We start from the raw sequence: 8,600 nt of genomic DNA, 5'->3' as shown, positions 1-8,600 counted from the left end.
TGGATAAGTCTAACTCAAGTTAATACTCTGACTGTAGAAAACAACAACACTTTCCCAGTACTGAGATGATGGTTGACTTGGCCAGGGGGGTCTGGGGAGGACAAGTTTTCAAAAAACAGCTCTGTAATCATTTCTAGTAACTTTTAAAAAGGATATCTGATGAAATTGACCAGATATTTGATTGAACCTTTATTTGACCTGGCAGGTCAATTACAATGACGGCCTGGCAAGAGGACAGCAGGACCTTTCGAAGGGTGAGGGGAAAGGGGGACCAAAAACGGTAGCCATTAGGACCATAGCTAAGAACAGCAATAGTAAATAATGGAACATGAAAATGGTGGATCTATGTGAGGCCTTAAATGACAAAAGGGAGAAGGGAGGGAAGACTCTCCTTTGACCCATCCATAACTAACTATAGACCAATCTCCAACCTTCCTGTCCTTAGTAAAATACTTGAAAATGCTGTCTATAAACAACTGCACAGTTAGCTATCACTCCACAATCTGTAGAATGTGTACCAGTCGGGTTTTAGAGTTAATCAAAGCACTGAAACTGCTCTTGTCAAAGTAGTTAGATTTTAAGATTAACAGTGATTGACACTGTTGATCATGACAGTTTACTGAACAGACTTGAAAACTGTATTATTGGCCTAATTCATCATATTTAAAAGGAAGGACTTTCTCTGTGTCTCTTTGCAATTTCACATCTGAAGGAGTCAACATTTTCTGTGGGGTCCCACAAGGGTCAGCTCTTGGTCCACTGCTGTTCAATCTATACATGCTCCCTCTTGATACCATCATACAGAATCACAATGTATCGTACCATTCCTATGCTGATGATACACAGCTGTACGTCTCACTTTCCCTAGCCCTTTCATGCATGAATTATTAAATCACAAAGTAATATTTTTTTAATGTTTGTTTTTACTTTTAAACAAGTGAAAAATCATGCCAATAACCTTTTTTTTCAATATATTTTATTTTGAAGGAGTTAGGTATCTGTCCACTGCAGTGCAGATGTATTTTCAGTCACAGAAAAAAATGTACAAGAAAAATATTATTAAAATCTGGATAAAAGTATTTCTAACATCTTATTTAGTTTTTACCTGTCTGGTTTTCTGAGAATAAAAGGATTTAACAGATATTCCTGAGGTACTTGGTACATCTCCTCCCCCCTCTGCCATTTTGAATTTATGATGCAATATCTCAAAATGACAAAGAGAGCCAAATATAATAATCAAATGGAATTGTAGACAACGCTTTGGGGGACATGTTACTACAACTTAAATTAACAAAGGCAAGACTGAGGTCCTGGTAGTAGGTCTGAAAGCACAAAGGCAGGAGATCCAATCCATGATGTCATCATTGTCTCTGAAGCACAGTGAACATGTTCGAAACCTGGGTGTTGTTATGGATGACAATCTTAACTTTCTACATCACATCACTAATATAACTATGACAGCTTTTCACCATTTAAAAAACATTTCCAAACTTAGAAGCTTCCTGTCCTAGTCTGACCCGGTCTGGCTCTTCACAGCAATTCCCAAGAAGACAGTAGGCAGGCTCCAGCCTGTTGTCACACCACATTTCATTGGAAAGATATCACGAACTGTCAGACCTGCTCTGAAGGGTTGGATAAGTCTAACTCAAGTTAATACTCTGACTGTAGAAAACAACAACACTTTCCCAATACTGAGATGACGGTTGACTTGGCCGGGGGGGTCTAGGGAGGAGTTTTCAAGCTTTCAAAAAACAGCTCTGTAATCATTTCTAGTAACCTTTATTTAACCTGGCAGGTCAATTACAATGACGGCCTGGCAAGAGGACAGAAGGACCTCTCGAAGGGTGAGGGGAAAAGGGGACCAAAAAAAAGTAATAAAGGAAAAGCAAAAGAAACTAAACAAAAAACAATAACGTTAAGACTAATAAGACTGTCAGACACAAATGTTACATACATCGCAGAAGCAGAGAAACCCACCACAGTTGCCTCTCTGTTGCCTTTGCCACTATCTGTATATTGTAAATGTTTTAATCATCAGTATATCGCCACTATTTTTCATGTTTTATTTTGATGTTTTATTGATTGTTTGTTAAAGCACCGTGTGCGTTTTTGCTTGAAAGGTGCTATATAGGTAAACTATTGTTATTGTCTTTTTTTTTTAACTCATGTAAGAAAGCCCAATCATATTTGCAGGACCAACTCATGCCCATATAAGGCCACATCACACCACTGCCCAAAGCTAAATTACACATGCACCAAATCTGCTGGATGTAAAGTATCTCATTAATATGCTGTTTCTCCAGTCTCTGCAGAGTGCTGCTGTGTCAGTGGGAGTGTCCTGGACAGTACAGGTGTGGATAAATCTGCTCTTAACTCTGACACACAGACCGCTTATCAGACCAGATCCTCATCTGCTGAGTCTACACAGCTCTCTGCTCTGCACTGTACCAAGCAGACAGCACAGCACAGAAACAGGTGAGTTTCCATACTAACAAACCATCATAGAAATATGTTTTACCATTATTACAAAATGCAATTATCAAGGCAAAGCAACTTTAAGTAGACTTCTAAATTTGATAACTATCAAAGTAATCTGAATTCTGTAAAGTCCAAGGTATAAGTTAGGCTGATCACATAGCGCTTACCTAAGCTAAGCACATTCTTAGACCCTTCTTAGCCCCGGGCTAAGGAGGTTTTTTAATGTAAGCATATTTAAAATACAGCTACAAGCAGCAATTGGCGGGGTCCAAGGACCTGATGACCTCTGTGTGATGTGGACCAATGTGCAAGTGTGATCCCTGTGGCATCTTTTGGTCTCTGCAATACTGATACGACTTAAGACCCTGGTACTCGCCTACAGAGCAGTACATCAGTGGATCAATGGATGAGCCACTTAAAGTTAGGATGGGCAAAAATTCTCCAAATTTTTCTGCCTAATCAAGGGTCAAGACCTGATGATGTTTGTCGAATTTCTTGAGTGTTGGACTCCTTTCTTCCTGAGTTATGGCTCATTTTGTCAAATACGTGCCACACCCTAAAATTGATTGTTCTATAGTGTCCAAACGATATGGAGTACAAAAAATCTTTTGATAACTTTTAGTAATGAGTGTCCAGAGATGATGCATACCAAATTTGGAGACGATTGACTAAATGGTCTAGGAGGACTTCGCAAAAATAGGTTTTTGAGAAAATTCAAAATGGCATAAAATCTAATATGGTGCAATGGGCATGGGCTATCCAAAAAGATGTGTCCTCACCCAAGGAATACAGGACAAAATAATTATGTTTCTTCAATTTATAATGCCTGAGTTATGGGCATTTATGGGGACTAGGAAATAATCAAAACACACACCAAACAACCAAATAAAATTACATGTCATGAAAGCAGAACAGACAAATTTATTAGGAAGTTAAAAGGCTGGGTGGCAGCTGCAGGAGTGTGAACATCTCAGCAATAGAGTCCTTAACAGTAGTGAGGGAGATTTGTCCAGTTTCAAAGTCTTTTGCAGCTCATTCAAGCTGCTGGGAGCAGCAAATTGGAAGGAGGACTGGCCAAAAAAGGTATTAGCACAGGGAACTTCTAGCAAGATATGGTGAGCAGTTTTGGTGTTATAGAGAGTGGATAATAAAACAAATTAATTCAATAAATAAATAAATAAAAAACAAAGACAGAATAAACTCCCATAGATGAACAGGTATACAAAACAAAAACTGCTTTGCACCTGAGTTAGTGCAATTGTCAATATGAATGTTGAAGTCACCGCAGATGACAATACAGTCATAGTCAATTGGAATTTTAGACAGCAGGAGCTCACCAAATTCATCTAAGAAACCATTTTTGAGCTCAGGAGGGTGATACACTGTAAATAGTAAGGCAGCAAATACAGATTTAACAACTAGAGATGGGCAAAAATACAGTAAAATGTATCTAGATACAAAATAATACATGACCATTAAATGTATCAAAATAAATTACAAGTTACTGGTGTGAACAAATGTATTTAATTAAAATACATGTAATTTGTATTTTCTAATACAAAAAGACATACTTTGAAACATGAAAACATGAAACATTTGATCCATACATTATAATCGGCATTTGCCTTTAGGTGTCCATTTCACAACAAGAAGTAATAAATCAAGCATGAGGCCCCAAACAGCTGCCTTGCATAAAAGAAAAAGGAGAAAAAATACTAAACCTGTTACATTTTTTGCCTCTTATGTAAATAACTTCAGAAATGTTTCTACCAATTATGAATGATATCCAAACTTAGATCAATTTTATCTTTTTAAGATACTGAAAAAAATCATACATGTATTTGTATCATCACATCTGGATTACTGTAATTCTTTATATACTTGCTTAAGCTGTCGAGCTATAGCCCGGCTCCAAGTGGTACAAAATTCTGCCGCCAGGCTGTTAACAAAGATAAATGGGACAGCACACATTACCCCTATTTCAGCTACCTTACGCTGACTAGCAGTTGCTTTCAGGGTTGATTTTAAAATGTTATTAATACTTAAAAGGCTTTGAATGGCTTGGCACCTCAGTACTCAACTGAGCTGGTGTCTCCCTACAACACCAGTCGCCCTCTCAGGTCTGCAGACAAGTCAGTGTGTCTGTTCCAGGTCCATGCTGAAGACAGAGGGACATTGTGCTTTTTTTAGTTACAGCCTCCAGGCTCTGGAACAATCTAGAACAAATGGGTCTTTTTAAAGTGAAGATGATTCTTTATAGATTAGCTTGTAATGTCTTTTCATTTGTTTTCTTTTCTGTTGCCTTTGCCACTATCTGTATATTGTAAGTGTTTCAATCATCAGTATATCACCACTATTTTTCATGTTTTATTTTGATGTTTTATTGATTGTTTGTCAAAGCACGTTGTGCGTTTTTGCTTGAAAGGTGCTATATATGTAAACTATTGTTATTATCTTTTTATAAGCCCAATCATATTTGCAGGACCAACTCATGCCCATATAAGGCCACATCACACCACTGCCCAAAGCTAAATTACACATGCACCAAATCTGCTGGATATAAAGTATCTCATTAATATGCTGTTTCTCCGGTCTCTGCAGAGTGCTGCTGTGTCAGTGGGAGTGTCCTGGACAGTACAGGTGTGGATAAAGCTGCTCTTAACTCTGACACACAGACCGCTGTATCAGACCAGATCCTCATCTGCTGAGTCTACACAGCTCTCTGCTCTGCACTGTACCAAGCAGACAGCACAGCACAGAAACAGGTGAGTTTCCATACTAATGTACCATCATAGAAATGTTTTTTTTACCATTATTACAAAATGCAATTATAAAGGCAAAGCAACTTTAAGTAGACTTCTAAATTTGATAAATATCAAAGTAATCTGAATTCTGTAAAGTCCAAGGTATAAGTTAGGCTGATCACATAGCGCTTACCTAAGCTAAGCACATTCTTAGACCCTTCTTAGCCCCAGGCTAAGGAGGTTTTTTAATGTAAGCATATTTAAAATACAGCTACAAGCAGCAATTGGCGGGATCCAAGGACCTGATGTGTCTGTGTGATGTGGACCAATGTGCAAGTGTGATCCCTGTGGCATCTTTTGGTCTCTGCAATACTGATACGACTTAAGACCCTGGTACTCGCCTACAGAGCAGTACATCAGACTGACTGTAATGATCTTCTTCCCCTTCTACAAATGCTACTTATTCATATGAAAAGGCTTCACTGATGAAGACTGTGATACACAGTTGGTTTCACTACTGCTTTGGATAAAAGCGTCTGCTAAATGACTTGATACATTCAGGAGAGAAATTGTAATAAAATGGAAGTGAAGGGAGCTCCACTGACTAATGTGTTTTATAACTCCTAAAATATATGTCATCATTATGAGCTTATGGATGGTTGATTGCCATATTGAGCATTTTGAGTTTTTACTCTGTAAAATAGATGAGTTAGTACAATAAAATGGCATAGACGGTTGATCTGTATGCAATACAGAGCATTTTGGAATTTGAATGGAGTTTGTACTGCATACATTACCTGAGATATAAATACAATGGATGTGTATGGCCACTTAAAGTTAGGATAGGCAAAAATTCTCAAAATGTTTCCGCCTAATCAAGGGTCAAGACTTGATGATGTTTGTCAAATTTCTTGAGTATTGGGACTCCTTCCTTCCTGAGTTAGCTAATTTTTGTCAATACGTGCCACACCCTAAAATTGATTGTTCTATAGTATCCAAACGATATGGAGTACAAAAAATCTTTTGATAACTTTTAATCATGAGTATCCAGAGATGATGCATACCAAAATTTGGAGACGATTGCCTAAACAGTCTAGGAGGAGTTCGCAAAATAGGTTTTTGAGAAAATTCAAAATGGCATAAAATCTAATATGGTCCAATGGGCATGGGCTATACAAAAAGATGTGTCCTCACCCAAGGAATACAGGACAAAATAAGTATGTTTCTTCAATTTATAGTGCCTGAGTTATGGGCATTTAAAATATAAAATATTGCTGTAGCGCCCCCTATGGGCGAAATGACACTAAATTTTGCGCATTACCTCAGAGTGGATACCTGCACAAGTGTACCAATTTTTTTTTAAAATAGCACAATGCCATAATGAGTAAATTTTTTCAAAAATAGACCCCGCCCACAACATTTGATCGAACTTTGGAAGCCAATTATATCAAAACAGTATGGAATATCAAAAATCTTTAGATAACTTTTAATAATGGGCGTGCAGAGATGATGCATACTAAATTTTGAGACAATTGCTTCACCTGGCAGGAGTTTACAAAATTAGGTTTTCGAGAAAATTAAAAATGGCAGAAAATATAGTAGACAGAAATGGGCCGATGCAGGTACATTGCATTGACCCAAGGGATCCAGGGAAGACAAAAATTTTATTTATATGACTTAACAGTTCAAAAGTTATGCACCAAAATGTAAAGTGGGTTTTTATAGCGCCACCATCAGGTCGATTAGTGTAATTTGACCTTTTATTTGACCTGATTTGACAGTAATGGGTGAGACTTTGGACCTATCTGCCAAGTTTGGTTACTGTAGCTCTTACAGTTTCTTATGCCCATTGCGAAGTTCATTTGCTCATGGCGGCCATAATGGTTGTCAGATTTTGCTGGAAAATGGTTACAGAGTGCATCTCAAGGCCCTGTAAATATGTACCAAGTCTGGTGTTGATAGGTGAAAAACTGAAAAAGTTTTAGGGAAAAAAATGTGTTTCAAATTATGCAAATTAGCAAACAATTTATACTTTGGTGGTCTAACTAATAAATTTGTAGAGCACACTCAGGAGAATTTGTGTGAGATACAGCCTTTTTACAGTAAATTTCCAAATGTCACTACTTTTACCAATCATGACCAACCTTCAGATTTTGACTAGTATGTGGTCCTAGAGCATGTGTACCAAATTCCATGCAATTTCAATAAATTAGCAGATACAGTTGTTTGGCCTTTGTGGTGCACCCTATTGGTTGATTTAAAAATGCAGTTGTAGATAGGTTTGTTGTCCTCCCATGAACCAGTTCACCAAGTTTTGTGTTGATTGCACCCATAGTCTTTGAGTTATCGACAGTTTTGTGTTAGGCCACACCCATTGCAAAGTTCATTTGACCATGGTGGCCATATTGGTTGTCAGATTGTATGGGGAAATGGTTACAAAGTGTATCTTAAGGCTCTTTGACTATGTACCATGTTTTGTCTTGATAGGTAAAAAACTAAAAAAGCCTTAGGGAAAAAAGTGTTTTTCAAATTATGCAAATTAGTAAAAAAAACTATATACAGTACATATCTATATAAATATATATCTATATATATATATATATAGAGCACACTCAGGAGAATATGTTTACCAAGTTTCGTGTCAAAGGGACTCACGGTGCAGGAATTATGGCCTTTTAAAGGCTTACATTTTTAGGCTTTAATTATAGCGCCCCCTTCAGGTCAATTTTGAGAATTTTTGGTGCATTTCCAATCACTGTGCCAAATTTCAAGTTTGTACCATATAGCATCTCACGGTAAATTACGACATGGCGGAAGATGGAAAATGATAATAATATTAGAAAATATAGCCGCAAGTGGCGATTGCGTGGTTCAAGCACACATGACATTTTAGACCAATTTCAGCTACATTTTGTAGGGCATTGTAATAACTGCACCCATGCCGTCATTGTCATCACACATCTGGAAGGGCCTTGCATCCTGTGTGAGACTCTTCCCTGATAACAGATCAGGAAAGTGGTTGGATCGTAAAGGAGGCCACTGACCTCTTGGTAAATCACTCCATTTTCACCCTAAGAGCTGGTATCAAGGACCAGGCCTGGTAAATAACCATAAAACTCCAACACTCAGCCCTGTCTTTGGTAATCCCCAAAGAGACAGCGAGTCTGAGATGAGACACATTGGAATGTTGCCAAAATCAGAGGAAATCTTTGATACAGACTCATGAACCCTTGGGTATCACATTGTGGTGGACTCTAATGTATGTATATGTCTGATTTTATGTGTAACTGTGATATTTTCTATAATAGTTATTTACATTATTCAATTTCATTATCTTTATATGGGGCTTAGATAGCCATGTTTGATATTAAAGTGTTC

Source organism: Centroberyx affinis, unplaced genomic scaffold (genome assembly GCF_046629955.1).
Source record: "Centroberyx affinis isolate AG114_WGS23_722 - 3 ecotype Tasmania unplaced genomic scaffold, CSIRO-AGI_Caff_v1 ptg000056l_1, whole genome shotgun sequence".
Lineage (NCBI taxonomy): Eukaryota > Metazoa > Chordata > Actinopteri > Beryciformes > Berycidae > Centroberyx > Centroberyx affinis.
The sequence above is the reverse complement of the archived record's forward strand: the minus strand, read 5'-3'. Positions refer to the sequence as shown.